This window comes from Monodelphis domestica, chromosome 4 (genome assembly GCF_027887165.1).
Source record: "Monodelphis domestica isolate mMonDom1 chromosome 4, mMonDom1.pri, whole genome shotgun sequence".
Taxonomy (NCBI): domain Eukaryota; kingdom Metazoa; phylum Chordata; class Mammalia; order Didelphimorphia; family Didelphidae; genus Monodelphis; species Monodelphis domestica.
In genome coordinates, this window is record NC_077230.1 from 347,321,990 (window position 1) to 347,346,881 (window position 24,892).

At 41.7% G+C, this 24,892-nt stretch overlaps 1 protein-coding gene across 3 annotated transcripts in view; it reads right to left on the reverse strand.

Moving 5' to 3' along the window:
* P2RY6 (pyrimidinergic receptor P2Y6) overlaps positions 1-21,971 on the reverse strand; it is a 48,730-nt gene extending 26,759 nt beyond the window's left edge. Inside the window, exon 1 of one of the 3 annotated variants that reach the window (XM_007491016.2) lies at positions 21,815-21,971. The gene's annotated coding sequence lies outside the window, so the exon portion shown is untranslated. The remainder of the gene's footprint in view (positions 1-21,814) is intronic. The other 2 variants (XM_056795008.1, XM_056795009.1) reach the window with 2 other exon arrangements.
* Positions 21,972-24,892: the final 2,921 nt, after the last annotated feature.

Sequence of the window (24,892 nt, forward strand, 5' to 3'; positions counted from 1 at the left end):
AGTGGCAAAAAAAAAAATGGCAGGTCCTCTATGGGTCATATAAGTAAACTGGTTAACCTGGGGTCTATTAACTTGTTTCAAAATTTTTTTCTAACTCTATTTTAATATAATTAGTTTCTTTTATAAGCCTGCACATTTTACTTTATTCATTTAAAACATTTTTCTGAGACTGAGTTCATGGGCTTCATAGACTTCAGGTCTGTAGACTGCCAAGGGCTAGTGGGCTAGAGAAGGGAGTTTATGAGGAGGTGTCAGACCTAATTAGCCCAGAAAGGTAGCTTGGAGCTCAGCAGCAGCAATGCTATAAATGTCAAACAGGTGAGCCCTTGACGCTTCTTGACCAGAGGACATTTTTTTTTAAACCCTTACCTTCCATCTTGGAATCAGTGCTGTGTATTGGTTCCAAGGCAGCAAAGTAGTCAGGGCTAGACAATGGGGGTTAAGTGACTTGCCCAGGATCACACAGCTGGGAAGTGTCTGAGGTCAGTTTTGAACCCAGGACCTCCCATCTCTGAGCCTGACTCTCAATCCACTGAGCCACCCAGCTACCTCCTAGAGGACATTTTGGTAGCTGTGTAGAGGATGGATTGGAGAGGGGAGAGAAGAAGGCAGTTAGGTGGTTGTTAGGAGGTTGATACAAGGAGTCAAGTAGAAAGTGATGAGGGCTTGGACTAGGGTGTTTGTGGTACAGAGAGAAACGAGCATAGGCTGTAAAAGTTATTCTCCCCAATCCCCACCTTCAGAATATAAGCTGGGGGTGAGGGGGTGGCACAGCTAGTTGGCTCAGTGGATTTAGAGTCAGACAAAAAGATAAGAGGTCCTGGGTTCAAATGTGGCCTCAGATACTTCCTAGTTGTGTGACCCTGGGCAAGTCAATTAATCCCAATTGCCTAGACCAGTGATGGTGAATCTTTTAGAGACTGAGTGCCCAAACTGCACCCTCACATGCATGTGAGTTGCCCCTTACCCCAGACAGGGAGGAAGTACTCCCATTGGCTCCTGGGCAGAGGGGCAGATCATATGAGAAATGTCCTCAGGCACAGTGGAGAGGGGGAAGAGAACATCCCTTTCCTGGCACATGTGCTATAGTTTTGCCAACACAGGACTAGACCTTATTGCTCTCCTGTATTGGAACTAAAACACAGTATTGATTCTAAGATAGAAGGTAAGAGTTAAAAAAAAGTATATATATATATATATATATATATATATATATATATAAGCTCTATGAAGGCAGTGACTTGCATTTTTGTTTTTGTATCTTCAGTGCCTGGCATATACTATGTGTTTAATAAAAGTTTGTTGAATGAATGAATGATCCCAAGTAGAGACCTGACCTTAGACCAAGCCTTGACTTCATCCCTAAACAGAATCCTTTCCTGGAATCTGGCCCGACCCCACTAGCCACCTCACAGTACCTGGCCATTCCTTGTTTTCTCTTCAACCCTCCATTGATAGAATGTTTATCCCAGTCAATATCTGTATCTGCTAAACTTCTGTCAATCTGTTAATCTTCAAATAAATGGAGAACACATAGACACACACAAAGACACAAATACACACAGACACACATAGATCCAGAGAAACACACACAGAAACACAGATGCAGACACATACAAACCCAGATCCACAGACACACATATGGACACAAAGACACAGATACACACAGAGACACACACAGAACATATATGCACACAGACAGACCCAAAGACACAGAGACACGCACTGACACAGACACACACAGATATACACAAAGATAAAGACATACAGATATACACAGAGACACACACAAAAACATACAGGTACACACACAGAGAAACACACAGATACACACAGACACAGACACACACATATAGATACACACACACACACACACACACACACACACACACACACACACACACACACACACGAGGAAACCTCTTTCCTGAAAAAGACTCCAGGGCCCTTCTGGTCTATGTGGTTTGAAGGGGCAGAGAGGGGTTTGGGGAGGGAGGAAGGAGTTGTTTTCTCTTCTCTTTCTCAGGGCGCACTTCTTCTTCTGTTAATGTAGCTCACCCAAATCTGTACGAAGGGGGATGTGGCGGAGTGGAAAGAGAAAATGAAGGGGGAGCCCAGAGACCTTGGAGAATCAATGGAGAAAGTTTCATTTTCTTTGAAGATTTGAGCCTGAGACAAGAGTTGAGGGAAATGTAAAGGAAGAAGGGCTTCATGCCATTCCCAGAAAGGGTGTGACTAAGTCTTGCAATGGTTTTGTTCTGAAGGAAAGAGCTGTCTCCCTCAGTGGCTCTGTCTCTAGACCAGGGGCAGGGACTAATCTGGAACTAACAGACACCTAGACCCCAGTGTTTGGCTAGTTTTGGATAATTAAGGGCTGAGTTTAAACCAGCCAGGTCAGGAGAGTAGGGTCTTTGGTAGTATTAGAAGAACAAGTGGCTGCCATCTAGGAGATAATAAGATAAGTGCTACCATTTTGGATATGGGTCAAGAGAGGGGACTGATACAACCTAGCCAATGGATACCTTCCGAGGCCTCAGTTAGGTCCACCCTGCCTCATCTTGGGCAGCCCAACCCAGTCCTTGTGGAGGGCCTCAGGAACCACAATTACAACTTGAATGAGGTCCTCTCCTTTTTCCTTAGTTCTTCATTGAATTGCTTACTCATTATCAAAAATTTATAGTTGCAGCATCCTCTCCCTCTCTCCTTCTTTGTCTGTCTGTCTGCCTCTGTTTCTCTCTCCCTTCCCATTTCCATACCTCTGTTTCCCTTTATCTTCATCTCTCTTCTCATCTACCTTTCCTATTCTCTTACTTCTCTTTTCTTCCCTCCCTTCTTTCTCCTCCTTTCTTCCCTATTTCCATTCCTAGTTTAGTAAAAAGAGTCCTAGGGGATGGATAAAGCAGAGAAAGAGAATTTTAAACTAACATCACTAGCAAATATTGCTGAAAAAGTTTTCAGTAAAATAGTAGAAAAAAGATATAGCAGTACATATAAATAAGATTTATTATGACTATGTTGCATTCTTACTAGGGATGTGAGGATGGTTTAGTATTAGGAAAATAGTTCATGTAACTAATTGTAGGGTTCCAGACATAAATGAATCATGAAAGTATTAAAGATATATTCAAAAGCTGCCTCTAAGGAGCAAAGTGCTCGTGGACCATTTCTGATATTTCACCTGATGGATTTCTGGATCCTTGAATTGAATTGGGGCTCAAATTTTGTGGAACTCAAAGCTCTCCCCATGTCTGTAGTCTGGAAGGCTGGCATGCAATTTCTATAGCTTTCTTATAATGGTAAAGACACACACTCAGCATTTGAATTGAGATGGTGCCAGGGCTATGGAGGAAGCAGGACTTCCAAATGAGCTTCTGGTGGGGCACAGTCTATGCCATTATGCTGGTATCCTTTCTTTTGTCTTGTTGTGGATTGCCAATATGATGCTAATGTTCCTATCACACCACCTGTTTGATTGACAATCCCATTGCCCCCATTCCTTGAAACCTTAATAAAACTCAGTTCACCTGTCTGACTCCAGACTCTCCCTCACCTTCAAAGGAGAAACTGGCAGACTGGACGTCATGATGCTGAAGAATCCTGTGTCTCTTTGTCTGTTTCCTCTACCCATGTCTTTTCTCCCTTAAGTCTTAACCCTTCCACTAGAATTCCCTCCATCCCCAGCTTCCCTTTCAGGTGCTCAACCCAGGCAAGAAGATCCTGTAGCAGCAGGCTGTTACACTATCATATTAAAAACAAACACTCTATAAATGACATGATTATATCAATAGATAAAAAAGGCCTTTGATAAAGCGTATACTGATTTATGCTAATGACCTTAAAACGCACCAGAATAGATGGACCATTTTCTACTATTTATAATTAAAAATACACATTTAAAAGCCCAAATTAGAATTTTCTATAATGAGGAAACATTAGCAACATTGACTCACTAATATAAAAAATAATGTAAGGATGACCTTTCTTTTCACTATTATTTGGTATAGTTCTAGAAACGAAAATGACGTCAATAAGACATGAGAGAGAAATTAAAGGCATGACCACTGGAAGAGATAAGACAAATTCTCCCTATTTGCAAATAACATGATGGCTTTCTCAGAATGCTCTATAGAATCAGCAATGAAAATTACTGAGATTATATGTTGCTTCAGTAAAGTGGCAAAATAAGCATCATCAGCATTTTAATTTTTATCATCATTAACCTTTATTATTATTATTATTATTATTATTTTAAACCCCCTACCTTTTTAGAATCAATATTGTGTATTGGTACCAAGGTGAAAGAGTATTAAGAGCTAGGCAATGGGGGTCAAGTGACTTGTCCAAAGTCACAGGTAGGAAGTATCTGAGGTCAAATCTGAACCCAGGACCTCCCATCTCTAGGCTGGATCTCAATCCACTGAGTTACCTTGTTGCCCCCCTTTTTTATATACCAATATTTTTATATATCAATAACAAAATCCATGAGGAAATAATAGAAAGAGAAAAGAGTCCTGGGAGCCAAAAATCTGGAAACTTTGGTTCTAGTCCTGAATCTGGCCCGATTTCCTGTGAGACTTTGAGGAAGTAACTTGCCCCTCTAGAAGCTTCATTTTCATCCTTAACAAAATGAAGAGATCAGATCTCTTTAACATTTTATGTTCTATCTGAGGCAGGTGGTGAGTTTCTAAACTATAAAAAATCAACAAAGGAAAGGCACTAAATTTTCTTATGTGTAAAATGAAGAGACATCTAAATACCTTCCAGTTTTAAATCTATAACTGAATAAATCTCTTGTCCGTCTAGTCTGAAGTTCCTATGGTTTGTCTGATTCCAAGCCAAGGCTAGCCAGGAGTTCCCCGCCAGACACTGGGCACCATGAGCTGAAACTTCCTCCCAAGGCTTATTGAGGTTTTCGCCTCCCTGGGTCTGGATCCTAAGGGGAAATGTCCTGGCCTACCACCTTACAGGAAAGGTATTCCCTCAACCTAGGGGCCCCAGTGAAAGGAGAAACCCCACCTCCTTTAGTCAAGGAGAGAGAAGAATTCTTGCTGATAATAATCTTTTCTCTGCCCCACGCATTCTGGCACTTAATCATCGGCTGTCTGTGGGGAAATGATTCCTCCTTTACTGTAAGCAGGAATTGTAGGTTATTTACTGTCTTTGTAAGCTATAATAAGAAGAACCCCTTTTAGCTAGGGGTGTGGGCCTTTATGTTTGGAAAACATTTTCTCATCCACTATGCCATTTACTAACATCAGTTGTTATTTTTTCCAGTGCTATATGGTTGACAAATAATTTTTGTCCCTAATAATTCCATGAAGGGGCAAGTATTATTAGGTCCATTTTATAGATGAAGAAAGTAAGACTCATAAGGGAAAGAAACTTGTCTCGAGTTAGACAGTAAATGATGATGTTGGAGACTTGAATCCAGATGTTCCCATGAAATTTCTCACACACCCCCTCTCTTTTCAGGAAACCTGATAAATTGCAAAACTGGGCACTATGGAAGGCAGTTGAGAAAGACTTAGAAAAAATGACTGGGGAAGACAAAGAGCAATAGAGGACATTTCATAGAAGGCAAGTGCCAGGAAAGATGGTCAGAAACAGCTGTTATGTGGAGACAGCAGATCAGATGTCTTTATCCTAATGTACAAAGTGTGGGTGAAAAAATAAGGCAGAGATTGCAATGTAAAGAGATGAAAATGACCTCACAAGTATCACGCAGTGTTGATGGGAAGAGAGTTAGGAATAGATGAAAGTAATGGTGTAATGGAGATGAGGACTAGATTACAGCAGTGTGGAAAGACTTTTAGATGTAAATTAGAGCAATGGTGGAATGGGACGGAAGACAAGATTACAGCACTGGTGGAAAGAGATTCAGATCTAGTTTACTGCAAAGATCGAGGGAGATTTGGGGCTGGATTACAGCGAAGATGCAAGAGGATTCAGGTGTAGATTATAGCAATGATGGAATGAGATTCAGGCCTGTATTACAATATTTTGGGGTAGGATTCTGGACTGGAATATAGCAGTGGTGGGATGGGATTCAAGCCTAGAATATGGCAATTTATGTATTTATTATTTAAAAAGAACAGATAAAGACAGAAGCAAGATGGCAGCGACCCAGTCAAACTCTCCCAATATTCCCGTCCAAACAACTTTAAAATAATTCATCAGATTGAGTTCTGGAATGGAGACATCTGAGTCATGTCCAAAACAGATTTTAGTATCTCTTCCCTCAAACCTCACCTATGTCTGTTGAAGGTATCAGCATTCTTCTAGTTTCTCAGGCTTGTAATTTAAAAAATTATCTTTGATTCCTCACTCTCCCTCATCCCCCATATCCAACTAGCTGCCAGCTTGTGTCTTTCTGTTCTTCACGATAACTCTCAGATAATATCCCTTCTCTCCACTTACTTAGCTGCTACCTTACTTCAAGCCCACAATATCTCTTGCCTGAGCTTTTGCAAAAGTCACCTAATTAGTCTCCCTAAGGCCAGTCTTTCTCTGAAATTCGTCTTTCACAAAGCTGCCAAAGGGATATTCCTAAAACACAGATGTGAGCCTGTCTCTGACTCTCCAACTCATTAAACTGAAGGAGATGTGCTGTTACTCCAAGGATCAAATATCAAATAATTAATTCTGTTTGGACCATTGCAACCTGTGCCTTTCTCTTCTTTCCTTTTATCAGTCCTCTCTATACATTCTACACTATAAGTCATCTTGGCTTATTTATTCTTCCTCACACATGATGCTCCATAGTTTGCCTTGGTTCCTTTGTCCCAACTGTCTCTCATGCCTGGAATGCTTTCCTTTTCCATCCCTTATGATCTTTAGTTTCCTTCAAGACTCAGCCCAAATGCTACTTTCTGAAAAGTCATTCCTGCTCTCCTTAGGTGCTAGGGATCTGCAGATCCAAACTGTCATGTATTCATTATATATCTATGTCTATATAGCTATGTTCCTATGTACCTATCTATATATCTACCTACATATCTTTCTATGTATTTATGTATTTATATCTCATCCATCCATCTACCCATCTACCTAGCTACTTAGCTACCTCCCTGCCTATCTATCTATCTATCTATCTATCTATCTATCTATCTATCTATCTATCTATCTATCTATCTATCTATCTTCCCATCTATCTATCTATCTATCTATCTATCTATCTATCCATCCATCTATCCATCTTTCTTTCTCTTTCTCTCTCTCTCTCTCTCCCTCTCTCCCTTTATCTCTGTTTCTCTGTCTCTGTCTGTCTGCCTGTCTCTCTCCCTTCACATATCTATTAGAATGTGAGGCCATTAGCTAGGTGGTTCAGGGGATGGAGAGTCAGGCCTGGAGACAGAAGTTTTGGGGTTCAAATATTAATTCAGACACTTCCTAATTGTGTGATCCTGGGCAAGTCACTTAACCTCGATTGTCTAGCCTTTATTGCTCTATTGCCTCTTCTGAACCAATATCTATTATTGGAGATAAGGATTTATTAAAAAATAAAAGAAGAGGGGGCAGCTGGGTAGCTCAGTGGATTGAGAGCCAGGCCTAGAGATGGGAGGTCCTAGGTTCAAACCTGACCTCAGACACTTCCCAGCTGTGTGACCCTGGGCAAGTCACTGAACCCCCATTGCCTATCCTTACCACTCTTCTGCCTTGGAGCCAATACACAGGATTGACTCCAAGATGGAAGGTAAGGATTTAAAAAAGAAGAAGATGAAGAGAAAAGAATGCAATCTCTTTGAGGGCAGGGATAATCTAATGTTTGTCTTTGTGTCCCCAGCACTTAGCACAGGGTCTGACAGTTAGTGCTTCATAAATGACTGCTGATTGATCCATCATCTGAGTGATAAGGTAGGATGATGGGATTTTGCACCTGGGAAGAGAATTCAGAGGGCTCTCAGCTTAAATGGCCTGGGATCTAGAGGGCACTGATAATTTGTGGAAACCTTTGGCTATTTAGAAACAACAGGCTTGCTGCCTACCCAGAAAAGTTAGCACAGGAAATTTGCAGATGGTGGACTGAGTGAACGGCTTTCCCTGCCCTTCCCTCCTCCTGCCCCTTTACTTCCTCCCTCCTTTCTTCATAAACTGGTGTTCCACCCCCACCCCCACTTGTCCTGGGTGCAACAGAATTCTCTGTTCTACCTTTGGTAATTGGGATGGTAAGATGAATGGAGGTTGGGCCTTCCCAGGGCTGGCTGATGGAACTGGGGCTCTTAGACCGGGGAAGAGAAGGCTATGGAGAGCAGCCCAGATATTTTCACGTGTTTGAATTGTTATGTAGAAGTAGAAATGAACCTGCTGTATGGCTTCCAAGAGTGTGAGAAGTGCTGGGGAGAGGGGGAGAGGGGAAGAAGATTGGCAAATTTAGGTATGATATAATGACAAATTTCCCAACAAATGCAGCTGGCACAAAGTGGGATGGGTAGCCTGAGGAGGCACTGGGGTGCCCCTTCATTGGAGGTCTTTGAGCAGAGGCTAGTATGGTATAGACAAGTCCAGATAGGATGAGACATCTCCTAAGGGTCCTTTAACCTCTCAGATTCAGAATGAGTAACCCCCAAAGCCCATTCCCTAGTGAGTGACCCAGGATGTCTCCAAGACTCCCGCCATTTTTCAAAGCACACCAAGAGGAATCAGCCCCCATTCTCTTTGCTCTCCAGGTCCCTTTTCTTGTTCCCAGCTCACTCGTCCCTCATCCAACTCCATGCCTTTGCTCTGATGATCCTCCATGCCTGGAATGCCCCCCCCCCCTCTCTCTCTCTCTCTCATCTCTGACTCTGAGAATTCCTGGCTTTCTTCAAGAGCCAGCTCTAGTTCCACCTTCTTCACAAAGCCTTTCTTGAACCTCCCAACCCCAGCTGCTAGTCCAAGCCTTTCCAAACTACCTTGTATTCACTTTTTATACGCCACTGCCACAGAGTCACCGAGTCAGTCATCTCTGAAAATGACCCTGAGAGCTCCAGGCCAAGAGTCCTTTGCTTAGAAAGTCAAGTGAGGAAGGCCAAATAGACATGTTTTGACTCTCATCTCCATTCACTCAGCCTGAACTCTGATTCAGACTTTCATCCTTCTCATCTGGACTATTCCTAATGGGTCTCACTGCTTCAAATCTTTCCTCTCTCTAATCCATTCTTCACAAAACCGACAAATTGATCTTTTAAAAAATCTCTTACCTTCCATCTGAGAATCAATACTGTGTATTTGCTCCAAGGAAGAAGAGCATTAAGAGCTAGGCAGTGAGTGTTAAGTGTCTTGACCAGTTAGGAAGCAAATTGATATTCACGGAATATAGATCTGACTGTCACTCCCTACTTAAAAATCTTCAGTGGCTCCCTATGACTTCTTGAATAAAAGACAAACTCCTCAGTCTGGTATTTTAAGCCTTCTACAATCTAGTTCCATCCTACCTTTCTAATCTTACTTCATATTACTGTCCTTCCTGCTACCTGTTACATGGGACTGATCTTTCCCAACCCTATGACTAGTATGACACTAAGGAGATTAGCCTCCTAAATAGTATCTAGGATAGTCCAACTGGCTTGTCAGCTGTTCCCCATCTCTGAAGGCCCCACTCTTGTTATTTCCATACTTTTGCACAAGCAATCCTCTTTACCTCCTCCTCCTCCTTCCTTCATCCAAGGCCAAGTTTGTGCGCCAGCTAGAAGACCTCTCTGATTCTCCTTAGTTGCTAGCATTCTCTTCCTCTCAAACTGACTTCTTATTATTTGCATGTATTTTGAAGTTTGCTTTCTTGTGCATGTGTTATATGTTCCAGTAGAATGTAAGCTGCTTGAGGGGAGGGACTGTTTTATTTTTATTGTATCTCCAATTCATTACACATATTAGAGGTCTTGATGGGTATTAATATATGAACAGAATTTCTGACGTCTCTAAATCTCATCAGTCATCTATTTCATGCCTACTCTGGGGCAACTGGATGGCACAGTGGATAGAGTACCAGCCCTAGGGTCAGGAAGACCTGAGTTCAAATCTGATCTCAGACACTTACTAGCTGGATAATCCTAGGTAAGTCACTTCAGCCTGTTTGGCTCAGTTTCCTCACTGTAAAATGAGCTAGAGAAGGAATGGCAAAATACTCCAGTATCTTTGTCAAGAAAACCCCAAATGGGATCATAAAGAGTCAAACATGACTAAAAAATGATTGCATAACACCTGGGTCAGGCACTGTGTCTCCCACATTCACATTAATCTTAAGTTGGCTCACAAAACCGAAGAACCAGTAGGAATCATCAGAAGCTGATGAATCCATCCCCTACCTACCTGGATGAGATTTCTTCCTAAAAAATCCCCAACAAGTGGTTGTTTAGTCAATGTTCAGGATCTCCATGGAAAGAGAAGGAAGCTGCTACTTCTGCAGGCAGCCCACTTTTCCCTGCAGCAGTTCTGATCATAAGGAAGCATTTCCTGACATTGAACCTAAATCCCCTCTTCACCCATTGCTCCTAGAGGTCCTGCCCACTGGACTGAAGTAAACTGAGTCCAATCTCTCTTCCACATGATAGCCCAGTCAAGACATAGGACATTAGCTTTATCTCCTTATTGTTATAGCAGTTCTGGGATTGGGGAAGAACAGACTCATGCACAGACAGCAGACCAAAATAAGGGTCTGGGCACCTGGCTTTGGGTTTAAATCTTCTCTTTTTTTAAAAAAAAAACAATATTTTATTAAATCTTCTCTTAAGCAAGCCCCTTCCCCTTTTTGGGTGTCAGTTTGCAAAAAGAGGGAGTAGGACAAAATGGTTTCTAAGATCCCTAATGCTCTGTAATTCTCCTTATTTTCTCCGCATGTCTCCTATTATCTTATTAATTTTTATATACCATATTATGTAGCTAGGATATAGCAGCCAGGGGTATATGACCTCTCCAGCTTCCCATGATGGCCTGGTTTCCCTGATTTCATTCAAAGCCAAGGCTGATGTGGAATTTCCCAGAAAGAACCTGGGTGTCTTATGTTGAAATCTCTTCCCAAGGATCATCTGAGCCGTTACGTCCTCTATGGCCAGAACCTGAGAAGACGTACCCTGGGCTAACACAGGAAAGGCAGCCCCTTAGTCCAAGGGCTCAGGGAAAGGAGAAGGTACCCCTCTTTCAGTAAAGGAGAGTGAAGGAGGAGAGAGGAAGTGTTCTTGCTAATAATACTCTTCTCTGCCCCACACATCTTGGCACTTAATCATTGACTGTCTGTCTGTGGGGAAATGAACCTTCCTTCGCTGTTGGCAGGAATTGCATGTTATTATTGCTGTCTTGATAAACTATAATAAGAAAAACTCTTCAGGTAGGGAGGGGCCCCTTTTCAGTTTACAAAATATGTTCTCATCTCTTATCTCAACAGCAATAGCTGCCATTTTACAGGGCTTTGCACTGTTAAAAACACACGCGCACACACACACACACATACACACGCATATTTTCCTCACAATTTCCCTGTGAGAGATAGTGAGAGAACTTTCCATTTTATAGGTGGGGAAATGGAGGATCAGAGAAGGCAATCAATTTGCTCAAGAGAACAGTCAGCAAGTTTTGGAGCTGGGGACTTGATTCTAGAAATCCTGGCTCGTAGTCCCTCAAAATTTCTCCTATATCACTTCTCTTTTCAGTGCCCCAGATCAAGCAGCAAAGCTAGGTATTCTGGAAGGCAGCGAGAAAAAAAATGGGAAGAATGATTTCAGAAGAAGAAGAATAGGGAAGGAGAAGCACTGGTTGTATTTAGTAATTCCCAGCAAAGAGAGGACAGAAGTGATACTCATACTTGGGGTGTGGTGATGAAGTAAGGTAGTGATTGTCATGGAAGAAGAGAAGGGTAATGTCGTAGGCAATGCCAAGAGCTGATGGGATGGAGTTCAGGACTGAAATGGAAGGTCACACATTATTCAAAACAAATCAATAATAATAATGTATTATTAATGCCAATAATAACATCCAATATGCTACTAGAATTGAACTGAGGTTGCCTTCTCTGCTCTATAGATGATGAGTTTATATTCAAAAAAGCAGTTGCTTTACCCACCCAGCAATGGTTCACAAAACATTAAATAGAGATAAAACCTGGACCTATGATTTCAACAGTGTAAGGAAGTTCTGGGTGAGCAACCTCCCTCTACCAATGCCAGCTACAACTCCTCTGAAATGTATAGTTCTAGAGAATTGCCTAGGATAATGAGGAGTTAAGTGACTTGCCCAGAGTCACACAATCAGTATGTGTCCAAGGTAGTATTCTAGGTCTTCCTGGTTTTTAGGCTATCTCTCTATTCATTCTAGTCCAGAGAAATAAAACTCTGGGCTATGAATGAACATTTGCTTTCCAATTCAGATTACAACGTAATTGGGAAATGTTGAACAAAATTAATACAAATACAACATGACCTAGATAATGTTAATTTGTGGTTTTGGTTTTCTAAGTCAATATGAAGCCCAAAGGGATCCTTTTCTTGAGTTTGGCAGTACTACATTACCCCATAATACTCTTTTTTTTTTTAAACCCTTACCTTCCGTCTTGGAGTCTATACTGCGTATTGGCTCCAAGGCAGAAGAGTGGTAAGGGCTAGGCAATGGGGGTCAAGTGACTTGCCCAGGGTCACACAGCTGGGAAGTGTCTGAGGCCAGATTTGAACCTAGGACCTCCCGTCTCTAGGACTGGCTCTCAATCCACTGAGCTACCCAGCTGTCCCCTACCCCATACTACTCTTGAAAGTATATGCAACATGAAAGAATAATAGGAAGAAAGCAACTTGCCTAAAGAATGATTTTTATGAATATGATAAAAAGATATGATAATAATAACAACAATAACAATAATAAACAGCTAGGATCTGAGAGAAGCATGAAAAAGAAGGTCTTTTATAGGCAAAATATCCATAAACAGTCCTCTATATGTTGACAAATAATCTTAAATTCTTTGTGGAAACAGAGATGTTTATGATGAAAATTTAGAACTAGGCTACTGTTGCCAGAAATTTCAGATGGGCTCTCCTTAAGGAACCTCGACTTCCTGATCAATGTAGATTATTCAAGCAAATGCTAAAAACTGCAACACATTATTGAAGGCTATAGACATTTAGCAGCCACTGATTACCTAGCAAGACATGATCTCTAATTCTCCCTATTTAAGGAGGGCTCCCAGGTCAGCCATCTGGATCATGCTCCAGGAGGCTCCTCTTCCTGGAGGATCACTTCCTTCTTGGCACTCATCCCCTTCAAGTACTCTCTGGCCTTGGGTCCCCTCCCTCCCTCTAACTGGAGAATGGAGAGCTTCTTCCAGTGTCACCACTAAGAAAGGTGGCAGGGTCTGCTGAGTCTTCATTTTCAACCAGGCTGCATTCCTCTGCACTTTTCCATCATGCCTATTGGAATGTAAGCTCCTTGAGGGAAGAGATTCTCTTTTTGCTTGCATTTGTAATTCTAGTATTTAGGGCAGTGTCTGACACAGAGTAATACTTGTTGACATGATCTGGTAATCAGAAATGTACTCTTTCTCATGGACTAAGAGATGATAAATTGACACTATAAATACAGACCTCAAAATATCCCAAAGACTCAATCAATAAACTGTACTGGAATCAGGTCATTATCACATAGCCCACAATTTCCTTGATGTTGACACCAATCCATAAAAGTTCAAGAATGACCTTTTCAGTATATGCCACCATCCCAGTTATCTTCAAGCTAAGTGGAGAGAAAAGTTTTCAAAATATAGAGAACTTAACACAGGAGGTCAAAAATTACATGGGATCTAGGGGGAGCTGGGTGACTCAAAGTATTAAGAGTCAGGTTTATAGATGGAAGGTCCTGGGTTCAAACCTGGCCTCAGACATTTCCCAGCTGTGTGACCCTGGGCAAGTCACTTGACCCCCATTGCCTAGCCCTTACCACTCTTCTGCCTTGGAACTAATACACAGTATTGATTCTAAGATGGAAGGGAAAGATTCTACCTCAAAAGGTAGTGAATAAAGCACTTAGTAAACTCTGTTTTTTTATTGTTGTTAATATTTTCTTCTATTTTTCTCATTCATTCAAGTGGCTTCAATTATCCCCACTGTGCAAGTGACTCCTTAATCTATAACTAAATGCAGGAAAAGAATTCATCGTCATCATCTAATATTTATAAAGTTATAAAACACTTTATACATTATCTGATTTGAACCTCAGGACAAACAACCCTATGAAGAAGATATTATTATTTTCATCCCTGTTTTGCAGATGAAGAAACTGAGATGGTGAGGGGTTAAGTGATTTGTCCAAAGACAAGTCAAAAATTCCTTATTAAGCCTCTACTATGTGCTGATGTGATGTAATGGGTCACATAACTACTAAGTGTCTGAAACAAGAATTGAACACAGATCTTCCTGATTTATTCTCTTCTCACTCTAGCCATGGCACAACCTAGCTGAAGACATGGAGTTAGAAGCCCTGAGTTCAAAATGGAATTTTGCTAGTTAGCTTAACCTCCCTGTGCCTCAGTTTCTCTCCTTGGGCTATATGATCACTAATGGAGACAGAAGAGAACTGGATTTCCATCCCACTTCTAGTCCTTATTAGCTAAATCACCTAATTTCTCTGGGCCTCAGATTCTTAATCTTAAATGAGCCTAATAATCCTTGCCCTACCTTCTCCCATAGGGGCATTATAAAGAAAGCACTTTGTAATCCTAAAGCTCCAGAGAAATATGAGCTTTTAACTTCTATTTGCCTCTGTTTCCTCAAGTGTAAAATGGAGATAATAATACCATCTCTTTTATCATCTAGGGTGGCAGCTAGCTGGTGCAGTGGGTAAACGGCCAGGCCTGGAGTCAGAAAGACTCATTTTCATGAGTTCATGGGTTCAAATCTGACCTCAGTCAATTACTGACTGTATGACCCTGGGCAAGTTACTTATCCCTGTTGGCCTCAGTTTCCTCATCTGTAAAATGAGCTGGAGACGGGAATGGCAAACTATTCCACATCTTTGCCAATTAAATCCCCAAAGGGGTCACAAAGAGTCAGACATGACTGAAAATGACTGAACAACAATAATAGCACCTACCTCCTGAGGGTGTGTGAGTGCCAAACGAGATAATACTTATAAAGGACCTGGTATATGGTAGGTGCTTAAAAAGTGTTGGTTCCCTTCCCCTATTCTTGTTACATCCACTAACATCCTCCTCTGAGGCCTTTTCATGGGGTGTGTGTCAGTCTAGCAAGAGTTCTGAGAGTTTCTGCCCTTCTGGAAAGGCTTTAAGGACATCCACCAGCAGTTAGAGGCACTTATTATGTACCAGGTCCTGTGCTAAGCAATGGGGAGAAACACTCCAACCCACCACCAGCAAAACCCCCAAACCACAGTGCCTGCTCTCAAAGAGCACAATTCTAGTAGGGGTAACTACATTTCTATTTATCTCTCTCTCCATATTCAAATCTATATCATCTCTCCATTTTCCTTCCTTCCTTCCTTCCTTCCTTCCTTCCTTCCTTCCTTCCTTCCTTCCTTCCTTCCTTCCTTCCTTCCTTCCTTCCTTCCTTCCTTCCTTCCTTCCTTCCTTCCTTCCTTCCTCCCTCCCTCCCTCCTTCCCTCCCTCTCTCTCTCTTTCTTTCTTTCTTTCTTTCTTTCTTTCTTTCTTTCTTTCTTTCTTTCTTTCTTTCTTTCTTTCTTTCTTTCTTTCTTTCTTTCTTTCTTTCTTTCTTTCTTTCTTTCTTTCTTTCTTTCTTTCTTTCTTTCTTTCTTTCTTTCTTTCTTTCTTTCTTTCTTTCTTTCTTTCTTTCTTTCTTTCTTTCTTTCTTTCTTTCTTCTCTCTTCTCTCTCTTTTCCTCTATTCCTTTCTCTTTTGCTTTTTTCTTTCTCTCTTTCTCTCTCTGTTTTCTTCTCTCTCCCCTTCTCCCCCTCTTCCTCTCTCCACCTCCCTTTTTCCCTCCCTCCCCCTCTCTCTCCCTCTCTTCCTCTCTCTCTTTCTTTTTCTCTCTCCCTCTCCTTCCCTCCCTTCCTTGTATTTATTGCTCTTCTGCCTTGAAACTAATACTTAGTAGTTATTCTAAGAGGGAAGGGAAGGTTTTTTTAAAAAGAAAGGAGAATAAAGTAGTGGCAATAGGTCAGGAGAGAGGTGATGTAGGCCTGTATGTGGGTGGCTGCTGAATAGCCCAGTTAGGTCAGAGAATTTGAACACCAGGATAGTTAAAGGTCAATGGAATTTTTGGCCATAGCAACTGTCCAATGCTATCTACTAAGTTGTAGGGAGCAGTGATCTACAGTTCTGGCAGAATTGCCAGCAGCACTGACATCATAGATTCTTGAACAAATATTATTATTATTCTTGCAAGGTCCTGGTTCCAACATTCTATGTTCTCTCATCTAAGACCCTTTCCAGCTTTAACACTCTATGTTCTGTGTACTAAGGCACCTTCCACGTCTGACTTTCTACATTCTATTTTCTAAATTCTAGCTCTGAAGACAAATAATGAGAGATGGGGAAAATAAGGAGTGACAGAGAGAGAAAGACAGACAGACAGACAGACAGAGACAGAGAGAGAAAGAGAGAGGGGGGGATGGAGGGGGGAGGGAGAGAGAGGGAGAGAGAGGGAGAGGGAGAGAGAGAGAAAGAGAGACAGAGGAGAAGGAAGGTATGGGGGGAGAGATAGAGAGAAAAAGAGAAAGAGACAGACAGACAGAGACGGAGAGAGAAAGAAAGAGGGAGGGAGAGAGAGAGAGAGAGAGAGAGAGAGAGAGAGAGAGAGAGAGAGAGAGAGAGAGAGAGAGAGAGAGAGAGAGAGAGAGAAAGAGGGAGGGAGGGAGGGAGAGGGAGAGAGAATACCAACCTGTCACGTACCAGGCACTTTGCTAATTTGCACATTTTACAAATATTAACCCACAACCACTATGCAAGTTAGGTGCTAATGTTATCATTTTACAGTTGAAGTAATTGAGGAGATAGAGATTAAGTCACTTGGCCAGGCTTACTCAACTAATTAGTGTTTGAGTCTGGAGGGACAAGTAAGTGACTCAGTAGATAGAAAGCCAGACATAGAGCCAAGAGGTTCTGGGTTCAAATGTGCCTTCAAACTCTTTCTAGCTGTGTGACCCTGCACAAGTCACTTAACACCCATTGCCTTGTCATTACCACTTTTTTGTCTTGAAACCAATTCACAATATTGATTCTAAGACAGAAAGAAGGTAAGGGTAATTATTATTTTTAAAAAGTGTCTAAGGAAATAGGTTCTGATCAAGAACACAAGTAATACCCAATGAAATTGTGTGTTGGCTGTGGGAAGGCTGGGTGGAGGGGAGGGAGGGAAACAATGTGATTATTGTAACCAAGGAATAATGTTCTAAACTGATTAAATAAACTAATTCAAATGAAAAAAAAATCAAAGAACCAAACTAAGTCAATATGTGCCCCAGATCCTTATATAAGTGTAACATATTTAATTAATTGATCCATCCATTTATTTAATTATTTATTCATTAACTTGGTTATTAAATATTCATTCATTTATCTATTTATTCATCTTCTCCCTCCCCCAAAAGTGTCTAAGGCTGGATTTGAACTTATGTCTTCCTAACTTCAGGCCAAGAGCTCTAACCACTGAGCAATCTGCCTGCCTCTATAATAATATAATTACTAGCATTTATAGAGTGCTATAAGTTTTGCAAAATGCTTTACACATTATTTCATTTAGTCCTTACCTGGGAGGTCACCCTGGGAGGTGGGTGCTATTATTATCATCATTTTGTGGATGAGGAAACTAAGGCATGAAGCAACTTGCCCAGGCCACATAGCTAGGACCACATCTGAAGCTGGATTTGAACTCAGGTTTTCCAGACTCCTGGTCCAGCATTCTGTGCACTACAGTGCTCCCTAGCTGCCATGACTGTCTGATTCAAAGTCAAGGCTCTCTGCCACAAATGGGCATCTTGAACCTCTTCAAAACCAAAGCTCAGAGCCAGTGTCCTCATCTCCCCTGGGCCTGGGCCTTGACACAACACAGCCTTGGCCACTTTGCAGGGAGGGTAACCCCTCTGCCTGACTTGCAGCTTCCTTCAGTAAAAGACTGTGAGGAAACCTCCTAGCTAATAATAATCTTTTCCCCACATCTTGGCGCTTAATCATTCACTGACTGTAGGGAAATGAGCCTTCCTTTACCGTTAGCAGTGATTGTAGGTTATTAATAATGTCTGTATAAGCTATAATAAGAGCAAATCCTCAGTGAAGTGGGGGGAAGGTGCCTTACAATTAGCGATAAGCTACAGTTTACAGCTTAAAAAAGGATGTTCTCATCCATTATCTCAGTAACAGTAGCTCCTCTTGTTATCATTTATTTTGTTTTCATATTTTACAAAATATCCTTTTCACAGAAATCTTTAGGAGATAGAATTTTTTTTCTTAATATGGGATTTCTTTGGTGTAGGAAAGTCCCTGTGTGGAAACTTCCTTCATCGATGCAGTTTAATAACTCATTATAACTGTCTTTAAAATTTTTTTTATTTAATTGATTAATTTAGAGCATTTTTCCAGGATTACAAAAATCATGTTCTTTCCCTCCCCTCCCTGCAACCCCTTCCCATATCCAACGCACAATTCCACTGGGTTTTACATGTTATAATTCAGTCTTAAAGCCTGGGGAATTCAGAGATTAGCTATACCCAGGATCATACAACCTGTATTTGTCTCCGGAGGCAGGGTTTGAACTCAGGCCTTACAGGACTTTGAAGCTGGCCCTCTATCTACTGTATCATGCCCTCCCTTGGGGGCTGGGGGTAGAGGGGAAACAGTATCATACCCATTTCACAGATGGAGAAACTAAGGCTCAGGAAAAGAGACATCCTTTGCCAAAACACAGCTAGTAGATGATAGGACTGGGAAGCCAGCCTAGGTCTCTCAAATTCCATGGTTTCTCTACAACCTTGTGAGTTCAGCAGGAGTTGAATTTGCTCTTCTACTGGAGAAATAAGGATACAAGCTATTAGCAAAGTAAAGTGACCTGCTCAGGGCCACCTTCAGTAGCTATCCAGTATCTGAACTAGGAATTGAACTCGGGTCTCCAGACTCCCAGTCCAGAATGTTTCCCACTACCTGTGCCTATAAGATCTTGCTTCTCCTTAATCTTAAGGCTCTTGAAGGCAAGGAGCATTCTCTTCTCCATCATTGTGTCCCCAGGGCCCAACATATGGTCCTACACACATTGGGTGTTTAATAAAGGTTCTTTGGATTTTTAGAACCTTAGTTAATTTAATGAAGGCCTTCCTAGATGACCTTGATAAGGGATCAGAAGCCTCAAAGAGGGCCAAAAAGTCTGCAGTAGGCAGACAAGGCTGACAACCCAGGTTTCGTACCTGGGCAACTCTCTTCCACTATTAAAAACCCTTCTTGAAGGCCACTGATTCTATGAAGTCTCTAGGTGGACCTTACTTGTGGCTTTCTATCTTCTAGTTACTCTAGGGCAGTGATGGCAAAGCTTTTAGAGACCAAGTGCCCAAACTCCACCCTCATGCCACATATGAGCCCCCCACCTTACCCCTGACAGGGGGAGAGAGGAAGTACTCCCATTGGGATGCCGGGCAGAGGAGGGTGTTGAGAGAAATGTCCTCAGGTGTGATGGAGACGGGGAGGGGAGCAGTTCTCTTTGGCACGAATGCCATAAGTCCACTAACATGGCACAAGGGGTATATATGAGATGTACATCTAACCTTATTTCATCAGCATTTTGGTTCATTTTCCCATACATTTGCCGTGGGGTTTTTTATCTCTGCATCTAAGAAAACTTGCATGGAACATAGAAGATTTGTGATCCTGGGAAATTCACGAGATGGGACTTTTTGCTTGACTTGGAGGCCAGAGTAAGCCAGGAGGGCATTCTACTTCTTATTAGGAGTGCTATGCCACTACCAATTAGTAGAACTACCAGTTAACATTTACCATTTATTTCTTCAAAGGAAATGGTGGAAAACCATTCCATTTTCTTTCTTTTTTTTTGTATCACAAACCACCCCTGTTCCTTATTTTTCCATTTGAACAGATGTATAAACCATCCCACTTCCTTCTTTTTCTCACAGAAATCATTCCCCTTACTTATTTCTCCAAAGGGAGTCACTGAGAAACCATCCCTCTTTCCTTATTTCTTCAACACAATCTCACTTCCTTATTTTAAAATGTAAACTATCTCCCTTATATATTTCTTAAACACAATCTCACTTCCTGATTTAAAAATACAAACCTTTACTTATTTATCCAACCCAATCTTGCTTCCTGATTTCTGCAACACAAACCATCCCAATTTCTTATTTCTGCAACACAAATGATCCTCGTTATTTACTTTTCCAGCCCAAACCATCTCCCTTTTTTCTTTTTCCAAAGGGAACCATCAAGAAACCATCTCTTCTCCATGTTAATTCAACAGAATCTTGCTTCCGTATTTCTGTAACACAAACCATTCCTCTTTCTTATTTATTCAACAATCTCACTTATTTCTATAAAAAATTACCTTCCTTATTAATTTCTTTAGCTTAAAATACCTCACATCACTCCTTGTTTTTCAACCCATTCAGAAGAATGGCTTCATTCTTATTTCTCCTAGACTCCTCCTCAATGCCCTCCCACTGAGTACCTTCACCTCTTCTTATCCCTTCAGTTATTCCCAACTCTGTATCCTTTTTCAGCACCTCATATGGGTTTCTTTCCCTCATTGGAATATAAACTCCTTGAGGGCAGGGACTATCTTTATTCTCTGTACTTAGCACAGTGCTAGGCGAATGCTTAATAAATGCTTTCTGACTTGTCAAGAATCCTTCTATTTCCTTATTTATTCAACAGAAATCACCATCCTTTCTTATATCTGCCACATGAATAGTCTTTCACTAGAGAACAAATTATCCCCCTTCCTTTTTTATCCTACGTGAACTACAATAAATATATTACCTTTCCCCCCTTTGTATTTGAACTCTTTTCCTTATCCTTTTGGATGAAAAGATGAACAAGCCATCCTACTTCCTTCCTTTCGCCTTAGAAACCAAGCTGAAACCATCCCTCTTCAGTGCTGGTTGCTGTACTAGGTTCTGGAGATATAAAGACCAAAATCAAAATAGTCCTTGCCCTCAGAGAGCTTACATTCTACTGAGGAGGAGTGGGGATCGGGATACAAAGTCATTTGAGAGAAAGAGGGAGAATATTTTAGGTGCCGGAACTCTCTAGGTGAAGGTACAAGTAGAGAGAGAAGGTATATCTAGATGCAGTGAATAGAGCCTTGGTTTTGGAATCAGGAAGGCTCAAATTCATGAGTTCAAATCCAGCCTTAGACTCTTACTAGCTGTGTAACCTCAGACAAGTCACTTAACCCTGTTTGCCTCAGTTTCTTGTCTGGAAAATGAGCCAGTGAAGGAAATGGCAAACTACTCCAGTATTTTTGCCCAATTAGGATCATGAAGAGTTAGATAGGATTCAATAACAATAACCACAAATAGAGACAAAAGATAGCACAGGAATTAGTTAGCAGGCCAGTTTAGTTAGAGTAGAGAAGTATACAAAAGAGAATAATAGGAAATAATCATGGAAAAGTCTTCTAGGAAGATTGTGGATGCCTTTATTTTCTGTAATGGCAATAGTACACATCCTCTTTCCCTCTCCCTTTCTCTTCAGCCCCCAGTGGAGATGAGGGTCCCACTTTTTCCATCCTCTGGTCCCCCACCCCTCAGCTCTGAGTTACTTATGAATCTGGGTTCACGGATTCACAGAGACTTCCCAGAGGGTCTTTCCCTTCTGGATTCTTGAGTCTGCCCTCAGTCCTCTTTCCAAGATCCCTGTAGCCTCTTGGGTTCTACTAAAGCTCACCTCTTTCTTCAGTGTCTGCTGGGCTGTTACAACCACTGACCTTGGTCCACGGTGTCCCTGTGGAAGGGCTGGAAAGGGGCCAGTCTGCCCTGTTCACCTGACCAGAATCCTCTCTGTCCACTGACCAGAGGGCTGAGTGAGACAAACCATGCAAACACAGGGACATTACCAGCAGGGTTGAGATCCCGCCCCTTCCCTCCCACGTGTGAATAATGAGTTTAAATACTCCAGAACTATGTTCTCTCTTTGAATAATTTTATGTTCTTTTAGGCCCTCAGGAGCGGGTAACAGGAAGCTCTCTGGAATGAGAGGTGAGGCACTTGGTTTCCAGTTGTGACCATGACCTTAATTTTCTGTGTGACTTTTCCTTCTGTGGGTCTCAGTTTTCTCCTCTATAAAATGAAGGGGGAGGCAGTCTGATCTACTGGATAAAAAGCTGGGAGTGAAGACATGGGTTCAAATCCCACTTCAGACACAGAGTCACGGGAAAAGTTAATCTAAGTTCTCAATGCTCCCTTGGGCGATTCTCCAAAGTTCTGATGTGCTGAGTGGGTCCCATCTGCATTGGTCAAGGGAACTTCTACTTTAGGAGATTCTCTCCCCCAAGCCTTTCAGATAAGTAAGACAGTTTGGTTAGGCTACTTAGGTGGTCTCTAAGGTCTCTTATGGACTGACAGTCTGTGTTCTACGCACAAAGGCCCGGTTCAGTTCTGACACCTTAATCAATGCTTGTGGATTGAGTGACTAATTGACTGATGATCTTTAGTTTTAAGGTCCCTTCTAGCTCTGACATTCTGAGTTCTAATAATCTACACTCTGAAGGTTCCTTCCAATTGCAAAATCCTATGCTCAAAGGTTCCTTTCAGTTTTGATATTCTATATTCTAAGACCCTTACCCCTATCTCACATGAAGAGGTGGCCTTTTGCCTAGTCAAACCAAACCCCTTTACCTGCACAAGTGATATGGTTCTATCCTTCTTTCTCCTGCAGATTGCCCCCTCTGTTATCACTGATTTTATCATTAAAAAAACCCTCTTACCTTCCATCTTAGAATATCAATACTGTGAATTGGTTCTAAGGCAGAAGAGCAGTAAGCACTGGGCAATGGGGGTCAAGTGACTTGCCCAGGGTCATCCATCTGGGAAGTGTCTGAGGCCAGATTTGAACCTAGGATCTCCCATTTCTAGACCTGGCTCTCAATCCACTGAGCCACCTAGCTGCCCCTCTCCTTCCTTTTTCATCTTTTTATACTTTGTTTACCTTCATATACTGGCCTCTGGGCTATTCCTTTTTTTTTTTAACCTTTACCTTCTGACTTAGTATCAGTGCAATTCTAAGACAGAAGAGCAGGCTAAGACAATGGGGGTTAGTTGACTCGCTAAGAGTCCTACAGCTAGGACAGTGTCTGAGGCCAAATCTCTAGGTGGGGCTCTCAATCCATTGTGTTCTGAAGCTGCCTCCCTCCTTGCCATTTCTTGTACAAAACACTCTCCCAACTTTAGGCATTTTCACTATCTCCCATGCCTAGAATTCTTTCCTTCCTCATCTCTGCCCCCTGGTTTCCATGGCTTCCTTCAAGTCCTAGCTAAAATCCCACCTTCTATGAGAAGCCTGATTCCTCTTCATGCTAGTGCAGTGATGGTGAACCTATGGCATGGGTGCCAAAGAGGGCACACAGAGCACTCTCTGTGGGCATGCCCAGTTCAATACTAGAAAGGCAGAAGAACTCAGGTGGAGCTACTCTCCTCCCCCTCTCCACCTTATATGATGACATTTTTTCACATTCCCTACCCCTCTACCCAGTAGCTCAATGGGAGTTCATAGGAGGTAAAGTAAGCATCTCACAGGTAGCAGAACTGGAAGGGAGAAGAGCACTTGGGCCACTCCCCTCCCTCTATACTTGCTAAGGATATTCCTCACTTCACCCATCCCTCTGCCCAGCAACCCAATGGGAGAACGTTCTTCCTTCCCTGTGTGGGGCAAGGGGGGGCAGGGCATGCCCAGCACCCAGTGGGGGGGGGCAGGACATGGTACACAGTCTCTAGGGGGGCACATGGTCTCTAAAAGGTTTGCCATCACTATGCTAGTGTCTTCCCTCTCTTATTTCTTTCCAATTTATCTGTTTATACATAGTTGTTTGAATGTTGTCCCCACTAGATTGTGAGCTCCTTGTGGGCAGGGACTATCTTTTGTCTCTTTGTATCCCTAGCACTTAGCACAGTGTCTGGCACATAGTAGGTACTTCATAAATGCTGATTGACTGATTGACCTTCTGGCTCTGACAAAGTTTGGACAGCTATATGTCATGCACTTCAATTTGGAAAACTTAGTTTACATTTCCTCTTAACTCTCAGTGTGACTCTAAAGTTATATGACCTCTATGGAGCCAAATGTTTTTTGAGCCAAATTTCTCCCTCCCTTCCCAAGATTGCAAACAATCTGATATAGATTTTATGTGTATAATAATGTAAAACACGTTTCCATATTCATCATTTTGTGGAAGAGAATTTGAGCTAAAAAAATGAAGAAAGAAGTGAAATATAGTATGTTTCAGTCTGCATTCAGACTCCATCAGTTTTTTCCTCTGGAGGTAGATGACATTTTTCATCATGAGTCCTTGGAGATTGTCTTGGATCACTGTATTGCTAAGAATACCTAAATCATTCCTAATTGCTCATCATACAATATTGCTATTATTGTGTATAATGTTCTCCTGGTCCTGCTCACTTCACCCTGTATCAGTTCATGTAGGTCTTTCCAGATTTTTCTGAAATCTTCCTGCTCATAATTTCTTACAGCACAAAAGTACACTATTATAATCTTCAACCATTCCCCAATTGATGTTTATTCTCTCAATATCCAATTCTTTGCTGGGTTGGTTTGTTTTTGACAAAACATTTAATGAAAAAAATCTCATGTGCTCCTTATGAATAAGATGGTGAGGCATGGTCTGGCTGATAGCATAATTAAATGAGTTTAGAATTGATTGAAGGACCCATCCCAAATAATAGTCATTAATAGATTGATATCTGCTTGGAAAGGTTTCTAGTGAAATACTCAAGAAACTGCCCTTGGCGC